At 38.5% G+C, this 15,505-nt stretch overlaps 1 long non-coding RNA gene across 1 annotated transcript; it reads right to left on the bottom strand.

The window, feature by feature from the left end:
- Window positions 1-5,210: 5,210 nt before the first annotated feature.
- Window positions 5,211-10,048, bottom strand: LOC148690610 (uncharacterized). The gene is made up of 6 exons (XR_015956439.1): window positions 9,751-10,048; window positions 7,398-7,680; window positions 6,224-6,753; window positions 6,003-6,101; window positions 5,841-5,919; window positions 5,211-5,729 (listed from the first exon to the last, which is right to left on the bottom strand). It is a non-coding gene; the product is annotated as an uncharacterized LOC148690610 (long non-coding RNA).
- Between the last annotated feature and the right edge of the window lie 5,457 nt (window positions 10,049-15,505).

Raw genomic sequence — 15,505 nt, forward strand, 5'->3', positions numbered from 1 at the left:
CAAACGATAAAACTCGGCTGTTATCTCCCTCGGCCAAAAATTCGATCAAGTTTATGGGTGAATGTGGTTGCTTGGAAATAACATACCAATGAGCCAGCAGACGTTCCATGGTGGATGAAACCGCGACCCGACGCCATTTTCGTGTGGTGGAATCAGTCATCGGTGTTGGTAATGAGGTCTGCCAAGCCGAGTCTCGCTGAATCCTGGTGTGCAGTCTCGGTGCCTACCTCGATAGCTTTCTAAACTGAGATCCGAATCGGCCGTCCATCTTCGTTAAAACCCTGTAGGGTAATGTAGCCAACGTGATTGTCATAATAGCGAGCCTGAATCATGTTGGTCTCGAACAGCTGATTATCGGCTGGATGGACTACTACCGATTTGCTGTCCCAAAAGATGAGGACCTGGTATAGTGATGAAGGAATGCAACTTGTTTGATTGATCCAATCACGGCCAAGCAATGCATTATAGTCAGTCTTTGAGTCAATTATAAAAAATGCAGTCATGTGGTTACGACCTGTAATATTTGCTTCTAACGGGAGCACCCATTTGGTTTGGGATTTGTCGTCGATGAAGCTGCTCATCGTTATTCCTGACGGTATGAGCTCATCATTGGAGCGGCGTAATGCCTTCATGATGGAAATCGACTTGATGTTGACTGTGGCTCTACAATCGGCAAATACTTTGGAAATAGGGTATCCTTCAATATGAGCCGTTACGTATAACGACTTTAGATGTTAGAGATTAACAGAAGGAGAACGAGGAAACATTTCGGTCAGGGCTGTTTTAAGTTTGTTGTCTTTACTGATTTCCCCATCATCCTCAGCAGCGATGAAATCGACTTGTGTCGCTTCTTCAGCAACCACGTCCCCATCCAAGAAATTTGACTAGTGGATGGTCGGTTGAAATTTAGCCGGTAGGACATGGACCATGCTAATTTCCATGTGCTCGAGGACCGAAAGACCCATTGGGTCTTGGTTGTCGGCTTCCAGATTAATGGGTGTGGTATTAGTTTTTAGAGTGTTTTCGATCAGATTATCTTTCGCCTCGTTATGTACTTGCTCTTGTGGCACATTGACTTAACCTATTCCATTCTGTTCGTCGTCCTTAAGGTTGTTTACTGCCAAATAGTGATTTTGTTTTTGTAGTGCCTTACGGGCTCGTTCTTCATAAGCGATTCGGGCGTTCCTTGTGTCCAAGTATACATCTAAACGCACCACACGATTTTCCTCATTGGCCGTAAGGCCGAAAAGAGACATGACCAAGAAGACTTCGAAATGATATCGCAGGTGCTGAAGGTCTTCGAGGGAAAAAGGCAGCTCGACGATGTCTATATCTGTGTATGGGTCGACCTCAAAGCCAAGGACTCGAGCCTCACGTATATGCTGAAACCTAGCTCAAGGGCTTCCTAACATGCCTTGGGCAGTCCGTACAAGTCATTGGCGGAATATTTCTTATGAAATTCCCCTATGTATTCGAAGGATTCACTAAGAAATAGAGGGTGCAGATTGCGTCATACTTTTATTAATGGTTCTTGCAGTGGTAATGAGGGAAGCTTACTTTCGGCTTCTTGTTTGAAATGCTCGAGACGAGCTTTCATCTCTCTAGGCCGAAGAAGGAGCTTGATGCATTTTTCGGACTCTTCAATGGTGGTTTCAAAGTCACAATCAACTGCCTTTTTTTCTTGAAGTAATTCGGCCATAATGGTTGGGGTAGGCCGTTCGTCGCTGCTTCCTGCTGCCTTTTTTAGCTGCCACTGGGTGGTCGAATTAGCTTGTGTTTCTTGTCATTGGGCCATGCAATCTATCCGCTGGCGACGATGTTTTTGAGACTTGGATAACGCCGTATACATGCCAGGCGGAGAATTATAAATGTACCAACGTTGGTCACGTGGCTTAAGTTGCTTGAAGGTTTTTGGACCCACCGATGAACTCGAACTACTGAAGTTATGCGAGTAATAATCCTCATTATAGAATGACGCGTCAAAGTCAAGACGTCGTCTGACTGGGGTTGGATCTTTTGTTTGCACCTGTAGGCCAAGTCTCTCGAACACCTGCTGGCGTTGGCTGGTACCGAGATCCTTCAGAGGTTTTGCTGCGGCCGTGGACAGCTGACATGAAGTTGGAGCCTGAGGTGTTCTCTCTGTAGATTCAGTTAAGGCAATTCATGTCTTACAACGGCCGCACAAAACCAGTGATTCATTAGTTTTTTCGGAACTAGAACCTGACATAGGTTCGACGATGGCTGGGCCTGAAGATTCCGTGGGTGGTTCATTTGAAATTAAATCAATCTTGAGTCTCAGCTGACCATTCTGCTTACGGACATGTTGTACTGAGACGAATTCGGCCTTCCCTTTTCCTTTGTTTTTAGGGAGATGAGCATCCACCATGCCAATTGTCGTCAAAGGAAAGGGATTGACGTTAACCGCCATTTGTTTCTCAAGAAATTTTAACTTACCCTTCTCAATCCAACTTTGAATTGCATCACGGAACACGACGCAATTATTGGTAGCATGCTTGTTCGAATTATGGTACTTGCAATACGTTTTGCCCTTCAAGTCATCAACCTTAGGAATGTTGTGTCCTGGCCGAAGTTTTATGATCTTTGCTGACAATAACTTGTCAAAAATTGCATCGACCTTGGTGATATCAAAAGTGTAAACTTTTGATGTTTTAATCATCTCTTTAGAGGCCGAGCGGGTTTTGGCATCCTTGTGATTGATTTGAGCTAATGCCTTGCAAACGTATGGTTTGTCTATTACTATTTCAGCTGCCTCTACACTGGCGTATTGGGGATCCTCACTTTTAGCCAATACATAGCTGACCATGGTATTCTTGTATATCGTTCCCCGGGATGGGGACTTTGAGATTTTTTCCTCTCGGAGCAAATAATCATAATGATCAATGTGCTGAGCCAGTTCGTACATATCTCGGATATTTGCCCCTAGGAATTTCTTCTTGTATTCCACGTCCAGGCTGTTTAGAGTGATTCTAACGAATTCAACTTCAGGGAGAGGTACGCGGCACCAATTCCTGGCCGACTTGAACCTTGTTAAGTATTCTATTGGCGATTCATCTGAGGCTTGAGCCATCCTAGCTAATGATGACATAGACATTTCCATCCCTGGTCGATAGAATTGTTCATGGAATTTCTCAACCAATTCCTCCTAACTCTGGACCGAGTTCAGTGGGAGGTTGATATACCAAGCAAAGGCTGAACCCGTTAGTGAAAAGTTGAATAGCCGTAGTTTATTGAAGTCGCTATTAACGTCTTCACATTGCGTAGTGAACCGAGCTACATGTTCTAATGAAGATAAGGACGATTCTCCAGTGAAAAGACTGAAGTCCGGGATCTTGAAGCCTTTAGGATATTCAAACTTTTCCACATAAGCCGGGTAATGATGGATGAACTTTGGGAACTTTGGCCCTTTTTTTAAGGCCGAATTGATCATCCTTTGGACTTCGGTCATATTGACGGATGTTGTTTCCAATCCCTGGTCAGGCTCATCAGATCTACTGCTTGATCTTCCTCTTTTTTCCAAGTCAATTGGCTGGAGCTGAGCAGATCCTTTCTCGGCTTGTAATGGAACCTTCTTAAAAGGTTTAGGTTGAGGTTGGCCGATGTGGCCATCTTCAAATGCTTTACTGACCAATAGTTCAAGCAACATAGTCTGTGTATCACTATTGCTTTGTATTAGTTCAAGCAAATTATTCATTTTCTGGCCAATCGACTGCTCAACCTGCCGAGATTGTTCATCAAATCGTCTTCGAAGAAACGACCTGTTGGGGGATTAGAACCTTCCCCACCATCTTCACCGCAATCTTCAACTATTCCATCGACGAAAATGCCTGCTATTTGGTTAGGAATTTCTGTGTTGCGAGGTTGTCCGTTGAGACAAATTTCCTTCTCTCGGCGTGTCGCACTTGTAGCCTCGGGTGGCACAACAATGAGGGGATTTTGTACCTAAGACAAATCTGTCCAGGGCCTTGTACTGGTAAGTCGGTTGTTGACTGTCCCATGATTGTTTTCTTCTTTACGGATCGTTTCTCAATGGTCATGAACTCCAAAGGTCTAGCACATGGTCCTACCAAGCGTGCCAAAATGTTGACCCTAAAAATTACAAAGCCTACATGGCGCACAGGCAGAGTAACAAATGAGCTAACTACGTCATTCGGTTGATGCAGGGCGTGCCAACTCGTCGGCCGATCCTGGCTGAGGAGTACAATTTGTTGATGTTGCGTTAAGCGTGTTGCTGATTTCTTGATCTTGCGATTGCGGTCGAGGAAGGAACAAGTCTCGGCCTTTGGATTCTCGATCAAGACTTGAATAGATAACCAGTCGGCCTCGACGCAATGCTGTTTGTCTAAACTGAAGGTGCTCCTTGGTCGGCTGATTCTACGGCAATAGTGTTGTTTATCCAAACTAAAGATGTTCATCGGTTGCCTTCGCAGTGCTGTTTATCCAAACTGAAGATGTGTTGGCGGAAAAAGAAAATAAAAATTCTCAAGATGTTTGAGAGGTTTGCGCAGGGCAATTGTGTGTTGAATTAGAAAGGGCTGGAATGATGCACTATGCTCTCTATTTATAGCAACAAAACCTCCGTAAGATCAAGTTGAAACCATATTCGGACTAGGACTTCTTATTTTGTTCCAATTTTATTTCGACCAATCCTATTCTTATTAGGACTTTGAACTTACCCCATTTTTAGGCCGTATCCATTGCCGGTCAAGAATCCGTTTTGCACCAGGCTTGCTTATCGTATCAGGACTTCCTCGACCCATCTGCTTATCTGAACTACTCCTTCTTATGATAGGACTCGACCATCTTTACTGAACGGCCCGGGACCACCAGGCAACCCATAATATATTTGGAAAAGCATTGGGCCGAACATAAACCTACACTCGGCCCAATAATATTATTTTGGGCCTAAACAGAACCACATCCTCATAGATTCTCCATCCATACTTCCCCATGGACAATAAGTCTACAATCATTTGGAATGTTGCAGGATTAAAAGTTAAAGAGGGATCTGGAGCTAAAACGTTTTTAATCTCTTACATTGAAAATCCATATATAAATTATGTTACTTTAATATACTCATATAATTTCTTACATTAAGTTCCCAAATTCTATAAGTGTCATTTTCCGAGTTATCATCCCTAATGAATTAACTGTCAAAACCTTGTTCACTTAGCAAAAAATAAGCCCAAAGATCTTGAAATCGATCAATAATCGTCATTATCTTGCCTTTCAAACCCCATTTTCAAGTGATATATAATACATGATTGTGTATCAGGATGCCCTAGGTAGTAGTCTAGCTAGCGGCACCTGTCTCTTGATGGAAATCAGATGGCGGAATCACTAGAAAATTAAATAGAAAGGTACAAATCTACCAATAAATTGACTCTTTTCCATATTTGGACTTCAGTGACCCACACTACTACGAACAACTTCTTGGGCGACGAAGGGGAAAGCGTCACGCAAAGGCCAAAACCGTCGTTGAAAACATTGGGCGGTGAAGAGAGTGTTGCGCAAATCTCGTTACGTCAGGCATTGCGCGACAGAGGAAAACTCTTCGTCGCGTAAAATGAAGATTGCGCGATGAAACTGATGGTCGTTGTGAGTACCGAGCAATGAAATTAGGGCTCAACCCCCAAACTCCTGCGCAAAGGACATATGGGTTCGAACTACAAACTCTTGCGTGACACACATATAGGTTCAACCTACAAACTCTTGCGTGACGGATATAAAAGACATCGTAGTAAGATTTTAAAATTAGTTTTTTAAAATACAAGTAACTAATATTAATACTAATTGAATATTAAAAAATTGAAATAACTTACATGAAGCTTCTTCGTCAGTTGATCTCGGGCCGAACGTACACCTCCTCGAACATGTCAATTTTCAGGAAACTTTGACCACCTTGAAAAAATTTAAAAAGTGTTAACATAGATTACCAAATATGTAATAAAGAGTAAAAAAACTTAAAATAAAAATACTATTACCTTACATCACTCCTCCAACCTATAAGTGAAGCGTCGTGAGCCGGATCGGTGAAGAAGTTTCTTCTTCAACCAATTGATCAAGTTTGACTTCACTTTTTTCTATTTAATTAAAAAAACTTATTAGTTTAGATATTTATAACAAATGAATGAGAAAATGAAAATTTTATTTAAAATTGTAAAATTTTTTATTAATATATTATTGCAATATATATTATACGTACCACAGAGCCATTCCCATTCCTCCTGACGGTCCACCAACTTTATAGGGCACCCAACTTCTAGAGCGACCTTCGGACCGTCATATAGCTCATAATTCTTGTAGAGGTTGCTTTTCCATTGAGTGAACCTACTAGAGCAAAGGTCGTTGATGTACCGCATTTGATTGGCATATAGGTTGGAGAGCTCAAAGTGATGTTGCAAAACTCAACAAATAAATGGTAGTTAAAATTTATAATCTTTGTATACTTTAATAAAAATTTAGTATTTGAGGTTGAAAATACTTACCAATAATTCATGAAGAATGGCTTCCTTGACTTCTTGTGGGATAGCTCTCCATGACTCCCACCTAAGGGGGCAATGTTTCCTGATAACCGAGCCAACATTGCTAGCCAACACACTATGCTGCTCCTTTGTTGCAGTCGCATGATGTCGAGGATCCCACATAATGGTGATATTCTCAGTCATGGTGCGAGTGGTCTATGCCGTCTTAAGTAGTTTGCAAGAGCCCCTGGGTTTTTTTTTTTTTTTTGACCTACCAAATGAACAAAGTAAACATTAGAAAAATTCTAGTTTATACTGAAAATTCGGCAAAACCTCCCCTAAAACTATAACATTTCCCAAAACGCAAACAATATAACAACAAAAATAACACATCCACCTAACAATTCAAACAGTTTATACCAATTGGGGACGTTAAAACCAAATTTACATCTTGTTGATATCACTTCAATTTACTCAGTGCTACATAATAATAGTTAATATAGGTCAAAATCACAATTCAAATTAACTACCTAGCATGCATGTTATTCTTTGCAGAAAAGGGATCATCTCATTGTTGACAAAGAAAGACGCAAAGCATGTTGATTGCTATTTAGCTTAGCATATTCAAAAGAATATAACAATGTTTTGCAGCTACAGATCAAATTGTTCAAACCAATAAAATCCACACCAATTTTGCTTTGTAAAATTAGTTGGAAAAATGGTTATATGTGTGTGTGCGCGCGCGCGTGCATGGGACTAACAGTTGAAAATAGGGAGCTTAAGACTGGAAAACATTTGTCACTCGTATATTAGAAACCACATGTGCCACTTGTATATTTGTAAGGAACATATCATTATGGCTATGAATAAAGATGAAACCAAAAGCAAGCTTATCAATGGACAGAGCAAGCTTACTTGTCTGGGACCCCTCCCTATGGATAGAGGAAGCCTCACCAGACGGTTGAGCCTCCTCAAAACTCCGGGGCCATCAATGAGTCCGTCGGGCGCTTAGGACAAGATGCGTCACCAAAGAAGTAGATGACGCATGAGCCGTAGACACTGTTGGCTCCAAAGGCGTGACCGGAGGGACACTCGTCATGCCCATATCAAGTGTGAAGGTGACAGCAGAATTACCTCCTGGAGAAGGTGTCTGACTGCCCTTACTAGCTACCCGTTGGTTTGATATTAGGTTTGACATCTACAAAAACAATCATGAATCTATTTAGATATCATCTTATTATATGCATTTCACTTCACTTATATAAGGTGAATGAAAACATGAGATAGGAATAAAAAAGAGTATTGCAAGGAACATGTTTATTCATAAAAACAAACAAACAAATTGACCCTTCTACAACGACATATATGATGCAACATATATATTGAAGGGAAATGGAACGATAACCTCTAAGGTAGAATCCATTAGCAAACCCTATAATCCACTAAGAATAATTGAGAGAAAAAACTAAGGGCTATTTCAAATCACCTAGTGAAAAAGTGCAAGTTCAACAAGAAAAAACTACCAATCTAATTAGCTCTACGGTTTTACTCCTTGATAATTCCTATTTGTTTATGTCTTGTGAAAACATATACTATTATTTGTTTGATTGACATCCAAATGAACTCCACATGTTTGTTAACCTTCTTAGGAAAAGGAGATAAGTAAGCCACTTAATTATTTTGTGAAATAAACAAGAAGCAGCCAGTCCACTTTTAGTATAAACAAAACTATGTGACATCTTGAGTGACATCCTAATAATTTTTTTACTTATGCATACCACAATATAACATACTTTGTGAAAAATATAGACAAAACTATGAATTCCGTCAACACAGTAAAACAACCAAGATATGATTGAGTCCAATGCAAAAATCAAAGGGCACCAATCCAGTTTCAGTCAAGCATAAGAACAGATAGTAATGACAGCTACAATCAACCCAGATTTAGTTCATTACTTATAAATTTTACCCACACGTTAGCGGGAGCAAAAACATAACTATAGATTATGCTTTCATCATATAAATAAGCAAAAAGAGGGATTTCCTCCCTGATTGTTGTGATAAGAATCACTTAAAGACAATAGGAACCACTCCAATTCATAATAGCATTTTATTGAGTTCAACACTGTAATGGAAAAACGCCAAAATATACAAACATAAAGCAACCAACTAATGTCCTATGAAAAGGATAAAAAATAGATATTAGACAGGAAGGAAGAAGCTCAAAAAAGGCAACTGAAACACAACTATTTAGACAACATAAATCCATTTTCACGAAGCACTTAGCACAGATGTCAAAAGATACATCAATTGACTGAAATACAAAAAGGATAAAGAACTGTAACTTCCCCGACGACATAAGAACCCAGTTAAAAGAAATCTATTTAGCCCTCAATGAAATCCTTGTTTTGGGCAAGACAATAACAACAAAACCTCTTTATCCAGCTAGTTTATGCATTCAAAGTCAGGATGAAGATCACACACATACATACAGAACCATATAGAAACATATGACCATGAAAACTTAGGAAGTACGCGATGCCATTAGTATAGTAAGCATTAAAAGTAAATACAGAAACCAGTCATAAACACCATCAGGAAGCAATTTGTATAAAAATTATATTCCCCACTCAAACAATGAAAGATAATAAAAAAGCAACAATACCTTTTATTCTATTACTAATTTTGCAATAAACGCAAAGAAAACTTGTCATTTTCTCACTAATCCTTTTCTGTTCATTTTCACTATATTCCTAATTAATCAAAACTATAAATCAAACTGAAAAACTATAATCTGCTCCTCTGAAGAATCCAGCCATAAGCTAAAAAGCGTTTTTGACTCACAACTGTGTATAAATAGCATGAATAGTTCAATTATTGAATAAATTTTTCCATAAACATATCTTGTTCAAATATTCAATACAGAGACTGTATTTCTGCTCAAAAAGTATAATCTCAAAACAGAGAGAAGGAAAAAGTGACTGCTTTAACATCCTATATATTTCCGTTCTCCCTACTAATTTCTCAAAATTAAAACCCTGAATAAATTAAAAAAACCCCAAGTTACAAATCTGTAATTCGATCCCTAATTTAAAAACCCTACATCGTGAGCAACTACCTGATTTAGTTCATTAACCAAAAAGAAACTACAACCACGATTCCCAATTCCAACCTTAAATCCCTAAATGTTGTAATTAGAACAATTGAACAGAAAAATTGAGAAAATTGCACTTATAAATAATTGAATTAAGGGAGACTGGGTGCTTACCTAGTAATGTTGCGGCGGCGGGGAGAGGGTGTCGCGTCAAAGTGCGGCGGATGCAATAGGGAGAGTGATAGAGAGACTCCAAGAGAGGGGGAGAGGATTGAGATAGTGAGTCTGAGATAGAGAGAGTGCGAGAGAGGGAGAGACAAGGTTGAGAGAATCGACAGAGAGAGAGGAGCCCAAATTTGAGTGAGTCTGAGATAGAATCAAGAGAGAGATTGAGTGAGTTTGAGATAGAGAGAGAAAGAGAGAGAGAGATAGAGAGAGAGAGAAAGAGTTAAGGTGCCGGAAAAAAAACGCGCCCAATTTTGGCAAAAAAATCAAATTTTTACATGTCTGCATGACGAAGGTGTTTAAACTTTCCTTGCACCACCAGTTAAAAAAAAACTGAATTTTTAATATTTGCGCGACAAAAATTTGTAAAACGTCGTCACGCATAACTGTAAATTTAATTTATTTTTTGGTTTAAATAAAGAAATTTTTTTTAATTAATTTTGTTATAAATTTTAAAGGAAACTTTTGTTTGTATAAAACATTTTTAAATACCATTCAACACATATCACTACATTTACATCACAATTTTTCATTAATTCTCGTCAGAACTAGAGTAAAGATCATCACTATTGTCAGGTTCAGACTCCCATTCCTTCTCGTCTGTAAGCACGTCAACATTGTCGTTCGCACTCTCGGGTACATTGTATCGCGGTAGATGGTCAATCATAATGGAGTATATCGATATTTTGATTTCAGGACCTCCGGCTACTTGATACGGTTCTTGTATAATTGTCATATCTCGTAGTGTATCCGCACCAAGTGCCATTGAAGTCTCCAATTGTTGGTTAGCAACGTCACTATAATTGCCATCGGCAGCAGAATCTCTATCCAAAATATCATACAGCCCTTTGTGCTCTATCTTCTGAACTACATTTCATCCCATCTTGCCCTTAAGGTCATTTATATAGAAAATTTGTTTAGCCATCATTGCCAAAATGTAGGGGTCATCGTTATACCAACATCTATTAGTGTTGACCGATAGCAAACCATCGTCTCGCTTAACACCTCCAACCCAATGTGGGTTTATATCAAACCAGTGACACTTAAACAATATAACTTAATACTGGTCTTTGTAAAGCAATTGCATAACACTTGTCAGTTTTCCATAGAAATCAATGTCTGCAATGTTGCCCGCACCCATAACATGTGCCCCACTATTTTGCATACAAAGCTTGTTATCGCGATCAGCTGCTAAAAACTTGATGCCATTTAATGACAACCGGAGTACAATTCTGCGCTTAGGGCCTAATTCAGTGTAAGCGGGCAAATTCATTCCTTCAATTTCTTCAACTGAACAAATGAGAAAAAGTCATCATGTTAGTTTAACATTTACAATTATGAAAATAACACAAAGCATGAACAACTTACATTTTCACGAAATCATTGAGGAAACAATTCACAATGCTTTTTGGCATATAAATGTGAAGGATGTTCCCGCTTCATCAACTCTTCATGCTCATCTAGGTAGGTAATTGTCTTATCACAATTGTTAAGTACAAACCAATGTGCTACCTCCACGATTGATCCTTCGAGCTTTGCCTTGTTTCGTACATTCTTTTTAATTCACCCAGTAGTTTGCATCAATAAACAAATTATCATATAAAATTAGTCAAATTGTACATACATCACGAACTAAAGTATTTATGGCGATTATGTACCTTTCCATCGGATACATCCATCAATAATTGACAGGTCCGGCTAAAAGTGCTTCATTCGGCAAGTGAATCATCAAGTGAATCATGCTTATGAAGAAAGCTGGAGGAAATATTTGTTCAAACTTGCATAACACTTCAATAATATCATCGCACAACTATTTAACATCGGACTTGCACAAAGATCTTGCAGTTAATTGAGAAAATTATCTCGCCAAAAACATAATCGGCTTTACCACGTCTGCGGACAACAGGTGTCGAAGTCCCACTAGGAGAAGGCATTGAAGTATGACATGACAATCTTGACTCTTGAGGCAAGAAAATTTTTCTCCATCCACGTTTGCGCAGTGGCCAATGTTTAAAGCATACCCATCTGGAAACTTTACAGAAGATAGAAATTGCAAACACTCTTTCCTCTTTTTCGGTTTCATCGAAAACGATGCGAGCTTCTTTCTGGCTATGTCTCCATCCCTCGTCATCCATAAACATGGCATAATGCCCATTTTTTCTAGATCGATCTGAGCTTTTATTATGTCCTTTGTTTTTCCCTCGATGACTAGTATAGTTTTGACTAGTGTATCAAACACATTTTTCTCAACATGAATTACATCGATGTTGTGTCGCAATTTTAATTTGGACTAGTACAGGAGCTCAGACAACCTTATCTTGTGTGTACAATTTAGATGTGTCTCTGGTCCTATCCTATTTACGAATTTGCCCAACGAAGCAAAATCCAACCGATTCACTTGAGCTGAAATTTCATCACCGGACCATTCTTTGGGCCTTTGCCGAAGCTCTGTGCCATTGAAGAAGGCTATCTCGTTTTGACACCACTCGTGGTCCCATGGCAACCATTTACGATGTCCTAGGTAACAAACATTTTTCGCGTGCCAAATAGACGTCGTGTCCTCTTTACAAACTGGGCATGCGCAATAACTTTTAGTGCTCTACCCAGACATCATAGCGTACGCCGAAAAATCATTAATAGTCCGCATCACGACTGCTCTCAAAGTGAATCCCGATAGATTTATCATACGTGGGAACACCATTTTCTCACATAATTCTTTTAGTTCATCGACCAATGGTTGTAAATACACATCAATACACGTGCCCGAATCTTTGGTTATCAACAACGTCATCATCATATATTCTTTTTTCATGCACTTCCAAGGTGGCAAATTATACGGAATTGTGAAGATTGACCAAGTGTTGTGGCTTTGGTTTAGAACCCTGAACGGATTAAACCCGTCTATCGCAAGTCCCGATCTAACGTTCCGAGGCTCACGTGCAAATTTGGGGTACAACCGATCAAACTCTTTCCAGGCCTCTCTATCTGCAGGATGTCTCGTAACATCGTCATCCACTCATCTGTCCTTATGCCACCTCATGTTGCTTGCAGTGTGTGTCAACATATATAATCGCTGCAACTTGGGCTTTAATGGGAGATAACGCATAACTTTTAGTGGAATCTTTGTTCTTCTATTATGAGAGATCATTTTAAACCATGATTCATTACATACAGGGTATTTATCCAACGCTTTATTCTTTTTATAGAACAAAATGCAATTATTTTTACACTCGTGAATTTTTTTCATATCCCAATCCAATACCATTTAGCACCTTCTTTGTACTTTTATGATCTTTAGGAAGACAATTGTCCTTTGGAAGCATCCTCTTGAAAACCCCCAAAAAGTAATCAAAACACTTTGTTTTGCCATGCATCAACTCAACAATGGTCATGAGCACCAAAAATCCTTCACAACCGGGGTATAATTCTTGCTTGGCAATTTTTAATAATTTTTCGTATTTTTCGAATGCTTCACTGTCCATGGTGGGAGGGACGTCATCTTCTACTAACACATTCGTATTTGAACTAGCAGTTGGAAAAGCATCATTGATAATGTCCATAATTTGATCATTTGGCTCCACAACAAATTCAACTGTATCTATTGCTCGGGTAATGTGGGAGGATAAAGCATATTGTATTTGTTCTCCATGATGATTACATGTAGTATAGGTTTCCATCATCCCATTTCTGACTAAATGGTATCAAACAGTTTCAAAATATTCAATCATTAAGTTGTTACACTTTCTACAAGGACACCGAATTTGAGTTGAACCGCGGTTGTTTGCAATTGTAAAATCGATGAACTAATTTATTCCATCCAAATAATCATCAACATATTTATTAGGATTATGTATCCACTGTTTGTCCATTTCACCTGCAAACAAAAAAAATTTACAAGGGTTACAACAACTTCAATTATGACATGCCACCTTATGCCTTCGGTATGGGTCTTATCTCATTCGAGAATGCACAGTTACGTGCTGTAATTTACGGTTCCAACACATTAGAGTTCGAGCGTGCGAAAATTTTCACTTCATTTCTCGGTGCACGATGTAGATACAAAAACTACGATGCACCCAAAGAACGCAAGGAGATGCTACCACATTTCCCATGTTCAAACTCTAATGCGTGAACTGCTCAATACAACATGTAAATGTGCATTCTCAAACTATCCAAAATTTTGGGACAATTCAAGAATTAATTGGACCGCAGTCATGCTTTTGCATCCATTCGCGAAATCCAAACTAATTCTTAAATGAAAAACTAAGCTCATATGAACATTACAAACCATTGTTTGCATATAAATACATAAACTCACAACACCTATAACCTAAATAAAACACAATTTCAATGAATGAAAATTAAATGAGCTAGTTAAGAAAAATTATACCTCCGAGACTAACGACAATCCCGACGGCCAGAGGAAATATTTCCAGGGGAAGGCAACTGCTGCAATGCAAATGTTTTGCAGCTTCTACCTTTCTGTGTTCTGGATAAGTTTAGTAAAGTGAAAGATTTTGCGCGACGAACACCATACAACTACGCCTTGCCGCGTTTTTATAACACACTACGTGACGAACCATAGTTCGTCGTGCATTACTTTTTTTTTTTTTAATAACGTTCTTTTTTTTTTTTTTTGAAAAAAAAAATTCATTCACTCTTCACATTTTTTCAAACCACCTAAATACTTAATAAATCAAGAACTTATTTGGTTATACCACTTGTACAAATTAATTAATATACATATTTATTAAAATGCATTAATTTTATTAATATTAAATATTAAGTACATATTTAATTAAACTCTTCATACTAAAAAAAAACTGTAAATTCAAATGTAATTATTAAATAAGCAATAAAATTAAAATAAAAAACCCTATTCTACTTATTCGTCAGTAGTTGTGGTTCTTGCTGTAGTTCTGCCACACGTTGATTATCAAACTTCCACTCTAGGAAACGCGACTTGAACATGTTGATAGTATTGATCAGATTTGGGTCATTTTTTTCAATGTCCCAATTAGGTTGTCATGCAAAAATTAATAAATTAAAAGCTAACTATTTTATTATATTTCACAAACATTATTATTTAACTAAAAAAATTAACACATACAGCTAACTCATCAATCATGTGCATCTTTAGCTCCTCGGGGATGGCTCTCCAAGACTCCCAATCCGCAGCACATTTGGTACGTACCAATGCTCCAATGTCAGACAACAAGTTGGCGCGTTGTTATGACTTCACAACCCCTATTACTTCGTCAGCAATGATTTGGTAATGGTTGCGACCATAAGTGTGTCGTACTCGTACCATAGGAAATTTCTTCTTGTCTATCCACAAAATATATTTTCATAATACTTAAGGTAAATAAAAAATTTATAAAAAATGCAAAATTTACAACGCAAACCTTTTCCGGAACCTTCGCCACCCGTTGTTTTTGACGAACGCGCACCACTGTCAGCCATCGTACCAATAATCAAAGAACGAATTGATTATAATCTACAAACAAATTATGAAGAAGCGCTTTTTGAAACGAATTGTGAAGAATAAGGAGAACAGAAGCACATATTTATAGCAATCTTAGGGACTTTGCGCAACGTAGACTTTGTCGCTCAAACGTCTGCACTAAATACGGTATTGATTTCTCTTATTCTCTTGCACCAAATACGCTAAACTAAAATTGAACATGATTTGCACGACGAAGGT

The sequence above is a fragment of the Pyrus communis genome, chromosome 15 (genome assembly GCF_041283825.1).
Source record: "Pyrus communis isolate YQ-2024b chromosome 15, ASM4128382v1, whole genome shotgun sequence".
NCBI classification, from domain to species: Eukaryota; Viridiplantae; Streptophyta; class Magnoliopsida; order Rosales; family Rosaceae; genus Pyrus; species Pyrus communis.